The following is an 8,963-nucleotide window of genomic DNA, read 5'->3' on the forward strand; positions in this document are numbered from 1 at the left end:
AGAGAAGATGTTGCATTAGAGAAGATACAGCATTGGAGAGGATACAGAGAAGATACTGCATTTGAGAAGATACTGCATTAGAAAAGATACTGCATTAGAAAAGATGTTGCATTAGAGAAGATACAAAGAAGATATGGCATTAGAGAAGATACAGAGAAACTGCATTAAAGGAAAATACTGCATTAAACAAACAGACAAGAAAATGCATTAGTTTCAAGCCATAAACATCTTACAATGACATTGCTCAAAGACTGCCTGCTGTCCTCGGGTTCAGATCCATCACACAAATCCATTTCAACTAAAATAATAATAATAACTTTACCTTTAAGCACAGATATACCAAGCTAGTATTCTGTGTGTTTCTTCTTTCCCCTTCTGGCTCTCCTACTAGCAGTGAACTAACTATAGCTGGAGTGAAGCCAGACAGTCCAGCAGAGCTAATATCCAGGCTGTGTCCCAAATGTCTCCCTATTTCCTATATATTGCGCTACTTTTGACCAGTGTCCATAGGGCTCTGGTCAAAAGTTGTGCACTATGTAGGGAATAGGGTGCCATGTGGGACATTGCCCCCAGAGAGGAGCTACTAGCTGTGAATCTGAACATCTGGCTGCAGTCACAATGTTCAAGTCTGGATCTGTTTCAAACACTACAGCAGTGACATCTCTGCACACAGGAATCTAGCTATTCTGCCCAGCAGCTGATGTACACACACACACACACACACACACACACACACATTCCATAAGCACTCCACTCTGTGTAGGGGATAACCATCTGTTCAGGGTACAAAGGGAGGCTTTTCTCAGACTGCTCTTTCCAAACATGCTGACAACAAAGTTACATCAGTAACTGCATTCCCTACATTTCACAGAAAGATACACTAACCCCAACTGTGAGGTCTTGGTGCAGTTTAAACACAGTCATGAATGCCTTTGCAACTGTCCTTCAATTCCTTGGAGAATAACTTTGCCTTCTGTATGTATGGAGAGGTTGAAGTCTATTGATTAGCATGGTTGATCTGTGTGGTGTAATGGATGATTATTGATGAGTATGATTGATCTGTATGGTGTAATGGATGATTATTTATTAGTATGGTTGATCTGTGTGGTGTAATGGATGATTATTTATTAGTATGGTTGATCTGTATGGTGAAATGGATGATTATTTATTAGTATGGTTGATCTGTATGGTGTAATGGATGATTATTGATTAGTATGATTGATCTGTATGGTGTAATGGATGATTATTGATTAGTATGATTGATCTGTATGGTGTAATGGATGATTATTGATTAGTATGATTGATCTGTATGGTGTAATGGATGATTATTTATTAGTATGGTTGATCTGTATGGTGTAATGGATGATTATTTATTAGTATGGTTGATCTGTATGGTGTAATGGATGATTATTGATTAGTATGATTGATCTGTATGGTGTAATGGATGATTATTTATTAGTATGGTTGATCTGTGTGGTGTAATGGATGATTATTTATTAGTATGGTTGATCTGTATGGTGTAATGGATGATTATTTATTAGTATGGTTGATCTGTATGGTGAAATGGATGATTATTTATTAGTATGGTTGATCTGTATGGTGTAATGGATGATTATTTATTAGTATGGTTGATCTGTATGGTGAAATGGATGATTATTTATTAGTATGGTTGATCTGTATGGTGTAATGGATGATTATTTATTAGTATGGTTGATCTGTATGGTGAAATGGATGATTATTTATTAGTATGGTTGATCTGTATGGTGAAATGGATGATTATTTATTAGTATGGTTGATCTGTATGGTGTAATGGATGATTATTTATTAGTATGGTTGATCTGTATGGTGTAATGGATGATTATTTATTAGTATGGTTGATCTGTGTGGTGTAATGGATGATTATTTATTAGTATGGTTGATCTGTATGGTGAAATGGATGATTATTTATTAGTATGGTTGATCTGTATGGTGTAATGGATGATTATTGATTAGTATGATTGATCTGTATGGTGTAATGGATGATTATTGATTAGTATGATTGATCTGTATGGTGTAATGGATGATTATTTATTAGTATGGTTGATCTGTATGGTGTAATGAATGATTATTTATTAGTATGGTTGATCTAAACCCAATATGAATCCAGCCTCAAACCATACAGCCTCATACAAATAGGATGACACACACACAATAATACACAGTATGTTCACATGGAGGGAGAAGAACACAGTGACACCAGCACATGTGTGCAGGGTTTTCTTCTGCCGTTGAAATCCTTGGGCGGGTCGCCTAACGTTGTGTTTTTCAGGTCGCCCAAACAGTGCTTAACATTTTTTACTAATTTTGTGGATTAAAAAGCAGTTCAACAACTAAAAACAGATATAGAGTATGTAGAAAAGATAATGGACCTGTATATCTTTAAATCGTTTAATCTTTGAGAACTAACAATCACCAAAATAAAAGCTAGACAGTCAGGGAGAATTGAAAATTCCCAAAACAATGAATTTAGTGGTATTGATTTTGTTATTATGTTTGAGCAAAATAACACAGCATTTGCCATGGCAAAATGCATATAATGACAGGAAATAAGCTTTAAAACTGCAAACATTTCTCTCAGCTCCATTTATAGAATAGCAGGAAATTGGCTTAAAAATGTAAAAACGTCTCTACACTGGCAAGATGGGGGCCTCTAAAATGCTCTCTAAAATTCAGCTGTGCTGACAGGCAGACTGCGTTCCTGCCACGACCCCTACCACACCCCTGCCACGTCCAGGTTACCGAGATTTACCAGGATTTCCCGCCAAAACTCATTTCCTTTTTCTGTGATAAATAACTGCGAGAAACCAGTAAATTATCGTAAATTATTTCTATGAACAATGTGATGTGGAATGGAACTGTTAAATTATCTATTTTGGCTATGGCCTTCTGCTCTACTATCTGCATGATCAATAATCAACGCTCAGGACGGGTGCGTATTTGTAGCCTACCGTAATTACTTCCACAACAAATGTGCTATTTATTCAAAGCGCACACATTCTTTATGCTGAAACTGTACACGCGACCTTGAAATGCATGGTATGAGCTTCATGCTTCTTTCCAATAAATGCAGAGGGTCTTATTCTGGTGACATGATGATCGATGCCTGATTGCCATTTTGACAAATAGTGGTTAAAATGCGATGGAAATACAGTGCATTCGGAAAGTGTTCAGACCCCTTCACTTTTTCCACATTTTGTTACGTTATAGCCTTATTCTAAAATGGATTTACTCAGTACTTTCTTGAAGCACTTTTGGCAGCGCTTACAGCCTTGAGTGTTATTGGGTACACCTGTATTTGGAGAGTTTCTCCCAATATTCTCTGCAGATCCTCTCAAGCTCTGTCAGGTTGGATGGGGAGCATGGCTGCGCAGCTATTTTTGGGTCTCTCCAGAGATGTTAGATCGGGTTCAAGTCCGGGTTCTGGCTGAAGCCACTCCTGTGTTGTCTTGGCTGTGTGCTTAGGGTTGTTGTTCTGTTGGATGGTGATCCTTTGCCCCAGTCTGAGGTTCTGAGCCTTCTGGAGCAGGTTTTCATCAAGGATCTCTCTGTACTTTGATCCATTCATCTTTCCCTCGATCCTAACTATTCTCCCAGTGCTGACAAACATCCCCACAGCATGATGGTGCCACCACCATGCTTCATCGTAGGGATGGTGCCAGTTTTCCTCCAGACGTGACGCTTGGCATTCAGGCCAAAGAGTTCAACTTGGTTTCATCAGATCAGGGAGTCTTGTTTCTCATGGTCTGAGAGTTCTGTAGGTGCCTTTTGCTGACATCTCAGAGATGATCAATGGAAACAGGATGTACCTGAACTAAATTTCGAGTCTCATAGCAAAGGGTCTGAATGATTATGTAAATAAGGTATTTCAGTTTTTTATGTTTAATACAAAAAAAAAACGTTTTTTGCTTTGTTTTCTATGGAAAATTGTGTGTACATTGATCGGGAAAAAATATATTTAATCTATTTTTGAATAAGGCTGTAACTTAACAAAATGTGGAAAAGGTGAAGGGGTCTTTTATGTTAAACGTGAAAATTGAACATGAAAATGTTAAGCTGCAATATGGAACTTTTTGGCTGACTGTCACGTCCTGACCATAGAGAGCCCTTATTTTCTATGGTAGAGTAGGTCAGGGTGTGACTGGGGGGTTTTCTAGTCATTATTTTTCTATGTGGGGTTCTAGTTTAGTTTTTCTATGTTGGTGTTTGGTGTGATTCCCAATTAGAGGCAGCTGGCTATCGTTGTCTCTAATTGGGGATCATATTTAAGTAGCATTTTTTCCACCTGTGTTTGATGGGATATTGTTTTGAGTTAGTGTATGTTACACCTCTTAGTTACGGTTCGTTGTTTGTTTCGTTCTTTCTTTGATGTTTTGTGCGTGTCTAATAAATAATATGTGGAAACCATATCGCGCTGCAGCTTGGTCCGATAATTATTCCAGCGAACGTGACACTGACCTGACAAAATTCACATAGAAATGAAAGCAAGTCTAAGAAGCGTTAGATCTGTTCTATGTGTTATATTTCTATGCTTCCCGCTTTATGTTTAATTTTAGCATCTGTTACTTTCTGTTTTGTACACCAGCTTCAAACTCCTGAAAATACAATGTTTGGTTATAGAAAATATAGTTCATAGTGGTTTGGATGGTACAATGACTACACTATACTATACTACACTATACTTGCTTGTTTTGCCACATTAACTGAAATTAGTACTGAGTCAGAGTGCAGGGGTATGCGGTAATTGAGGTAGATATGTACAGTACATATAGGAAGGGGTAAAGTGACGAGGCAACAGACATACGCAGCAGCGTATGTCATGAGTCAAAAGTGTTAGTGCAAAAGGGCTCAATGCAGATTGTCCAGGTAGCTATTTGGTTAACTATTTAGCAGTCTTATTGCTTGGGGGCAGAAGCTGTTCAAGGTCCTGTTGGTTCCAGACATGGTGCATCGGTAACACTTGCTGTGCGGTAGCAGAGCTATCAGTCTCTGACTTGGGTGGCTAGAGTCTTTACAATTTTTAGGGCCTTCCTCTGACACCTCCTGGTATAGAGGTCCTCGATGGCAAGGAGCTCGGCCCCAGTAATGTACTGGGCCACACCCACTATCCTCTGTAGCGCCTTGTGGTTGGATGCCAAGCAGTTGCCATACCAAGCGATGATGCAGCCAGTCAAGATCCTCTCAATGGTGCAGCTGTATAACTTTTGAGGATCTGAGGGCCGATGCCAAATCTTTTCAGTCTCCTAAGGGGGAAGAGGTGTTGTTGTCCCCTCTTCATGACTGTGTTGGTGTGTCTGGACCATGTTAATTCCTTAGTGATGTGGACAGCGAGGAACTTGAAGCTCTCAAACAGCTCCACAGGCCCGAGCATGCCCCCAATGTGGAAGGGGGCATGCTCGGCCCTATTGTTTACTGTAATTCATGATCAGCTCCTTTGTCTTGCTGACGTTGAGGGAAAGGTTGTTGTCCTGGCACCACACTGGCAGGTCACTGACCTCCCTATAAGCTGTCTCATCGTCGTCGGTGATCAAGCCTACCACCGTCGTGTTGTCAACAAACGTACTAATGATGATGTTGGAGTCGTGCACGGCCATGAAGATGTGTTGTTGCCTACCCTCACTACCCGGGGGTGGCCTGTCAGGAAGTCCAGGATCCAGTTGCAGAGGGAGGTGTTCAGTTCATGATAATGGAAAATAAGAATCTCAGGAGCTTGACTTCTTTATTTAATTTCATTATATAGTCCAAGTTTGTGTAGCCAGAGGTCTCACGATTCATTCATTTTATTCCTTGACCTTGACCATTGACTAGAAATTGCTAGAAATATTATTATTTTTAGGCTAACGAATGATAATGAATGCAAAAAGAAAATGTTAGCTTTTATGTCAAATATATTGTATGTTGGAAAGGAACATAATGCATGGCTTATCTGTTATCTGCAATGCAGAGCTTATCTGTTTGATTAGTGGAGAATCAGATATGTTCTCTCTAACAAAATCACCACATTAAGATAAGCGGGTTATCATAAACAGCTAAAACTTTCCCAAATTCCCCAGATAGACAGGTGCAAGGGGAGAGAAAATGACAAAGATGCATGTTTCAATCAAAGCTAGGCTAAAATCATTGATTCGAATCAATACCAGAACAACAGCAAAGGACCTTGTAAAGATGCTGGAGGAAACCGGTACAAAAGTATCTATATCCACAGTACAACGAGTCCCATATTGACATAACCTGATAGGCTGTTCGGCAAGGAAGAAGCCACTGCTCCATAACCACCATAAAAAAGCCAGACTACGGTTTGCAACTGCACATGGGTACAAAGATCGTACTTTTTGGAGAAATGTCCTCTGGTCTAATGAAACAAAAATAGAACTGTTTGGCCATAATGACCATAATTACGGAGGGAAAAGGGGGAGGCTTGCAATCCAAAGAACACCATCCCAACCATGAAGCACAGGAGTGTCACGAATCCCGCCGAAGGTGGTTCCATCTTCCTGTTCGGGCGGCGGTCGTCACCGGTCTACTAACTGCCACCGATCACTTTTTCTGTTTCAGTTAGTTTTGTCTGATTTGTTACACCTGTTTCTTGTTTGGGTTTTGATTTGGGCTATTTAAACCAGGTATGCCCGCCTGCTTTTGTGCGGGCTTGTTTTTCTGTTCATGTGGTGTGTATTCTCGTGGACTATTTTCTCCAGACTGTTTGGTCCTGCTTTTGGGCTGGTTTAAGTGATGCGCCTTAGTGTTTGGCGTTACCGTTACTTGTTGTTCTGGATTAAAAGATCACGATTGAACTACCTCTGCTCTCTGCGCCTGACTTCTCCACCCACTACTCCTAGAAGCCGTGACAAGGGGTGGCAGCATCATGTTGTGGGGGTGCTTTGCTGCAGGAGGGACTGGTGCACTTCACAAAATAGATGGCATCATGAGGATGGAAAATTATGTGGATATATTGAAGTAACATCTCAAGACATCAGTCAGACAATTAAAGTTTGGTCGCAAACGGGTCTTCCAAATGGACAATGACCCCAAGCATACTTCCAAAGTTGTGTCAAAATGGCTTAAGGACAACAAAATCAAGGTATTGGAGTGGCCATCACAAAGCCCTGACCTCAATCCTATAGAACATTTGTGAGCAGAACTGAAAAAGTGTGTGTGAGCAAGGAGGCCTACAAACCTGACTCAGTTACACCAACTCTGTCAGGAGGAATGGGCCAAAATTCTCCCAACTTATTGTGGGAAGCTTGTGGAAGGCTACCCGACACATTTTGACCCAAGTTAAACTATTTAAAGGCAATGTTACCAAATACTAATTGAGTGTATGTAAACTTCTGACCCACTGGGAATGTAATGAAATAAATAAAAGCTGAAATAAATCAATTCTCTCTACTATTATTCTGACATTTCACATTCTTAAAATAAAGTGGTGATCCTAACTGACCTAAGACAGGTCATTTTTACGAGGATAAATGTCAGGAATTGTGAAAAACTGAGTTTAAATGTATTTGGCTAAGGTTTATGTAAACTTCCGACTTCAACTGTATATATATATATATATATATTTGCAAAAAGATATATGAGGGATTGGAAGTGATGCAAACAATTACATTGTTGGAAGCTACACTCTATCTACAATAAATAATAATAATTTAAAAATAATAATTTAATAAACTGTCTCAAAGGGCTATGAAAACAAACATACAGAGAATGGAACCCTATTCCCTTTATAGTACACTACGTTTGACCCGGGCCGATAGGGATTGGTCAAAAGTTGTGCACTATATAGGGAATAGGGTGCCATTTGAGATGCAAGTAGAGTCTTACCTGTTAGGTGGAGAATAGTCATGTTTGTTGTCTAAGCAGACAAACTGAGATCATAGCAACAAAACACTGGAGAGAGACAGTCCTAGTGGAACCAAAGTTCTCTTAAGACACAAGAGAGAGCAGGAGAGAGAATGAGGGACTAGGAGATTCTTTCAGAAGAGACGGAGGAGCGAAAGTAAAAGAGAGAGAGAAGAGAGAAAAGTGAAAGAGTAGAAGAGAGAGAGAAAAGAGAGAGAGAGTAGAAGATAGAGAGAAAAGAGAGTGTAGAAGAGTCTCCTGTCAGAAGTGCAGCCACTGTGTTTCCAGTCAGCATGTCAAGCAGGTCTTCCTCTGCAGGGCAACACTGTCATCTCAACTATCCCTCTATCTGTCCTCCCTCAGGCTAGTGGAGGTTAGTGCTGGCTATCTCTATGCATGCCGCTAGCGCTCTGACTAAGCCATTCAGAATATGCGTAAGGGCATGGAGTGTGAGAGTGAGTGAGTGTGTGTATTTGTGTGGGAGGTGGAAAGGGGAGGAGAGAAGAGATACTGTAGGAGAGAGAAAGATGAAGTGGGAGTAAGGGAGAGGAGCAGTATTCGGTATTTGGCACCGTAAGAGAGCAAGGTAATATGTGGTTCCAGCTAACACAACATGTTCGGATGTGAAGACAGAGTGACCTCATGGCTGTATTGTCACTGGACTCAGAGTGTGTGTGTTGTGTGTGCGTGTCATCCTATATGGACGCAACAGCATGGCAGTCATTCCTGAGGCGCAGTAGAGTAGATTACTACTGAGGAGGAGCGACACTATGCCTTGATATCCAGCTGTAGCTGGTTAGAATATAAAGACACAGATAGCACAGATAAGGAATTCCAAAGGATCCTCTCAGGGTCAAAGATATACTCCTATGTTGTAGGGGAAAGTGTCAAACCGAGATATAATAAGGTATGTGAAGTATTTGCCATAATGACAGTGCCTTGTTTGTGCCCCCCAAAAATTGTTAAAATGTGAAGTTAATCATAACTAATCTACTTTATGCTGTCCATTACTGAATGACAGACTGGAGTCATTGATGGCAGCTCTGCACGACATCAGACAAGCAAAGGAAGGAGTCTGAACTAACCTG

At 40.3% G+C, this 8,963-nt stretch overlaps 1 protein-coding gene across 1 annotated transcript in view; it reads right to left on the bottom strand.

Annotated features, from left to right (window-relative positions):
* The window catches only part of LOC112265433 (stAR-related lipid transfer protein 13), a 94,665-nt gene extending 86,389 nt beyond the window's left edge, over positions 1-8,276 (bottom strand). The window contains exon 1 of the mRNA XM_024442720.2: positions 7,858-8,276. The gene's annotated coding sequence lies outside the window, so the exon portion shown is untranslated. The remainder of the gene's footprint in view (positions 1-7,857) is intronic.
* Between the last annotated feature and the right edge of the window lie 687 nt (positions 8,277-8,963).

Source organism: Oncorhynchus tshawytscha, linkage group LG13, assembly GCF_018296145.1.
Source record: "Oncorhynchus tshawytscha isolate Ot180627B linkage group LG13, Otsh_v2.0, whole genome shotgun sequence".
Classification (NCBI taxonomy): Eukaryota; Metazoa; Chordata; class Actinopteri; order Salmoniformes; family Salmonidae; genus Oncorhynchus; species Oncorhynchus tshawytscha.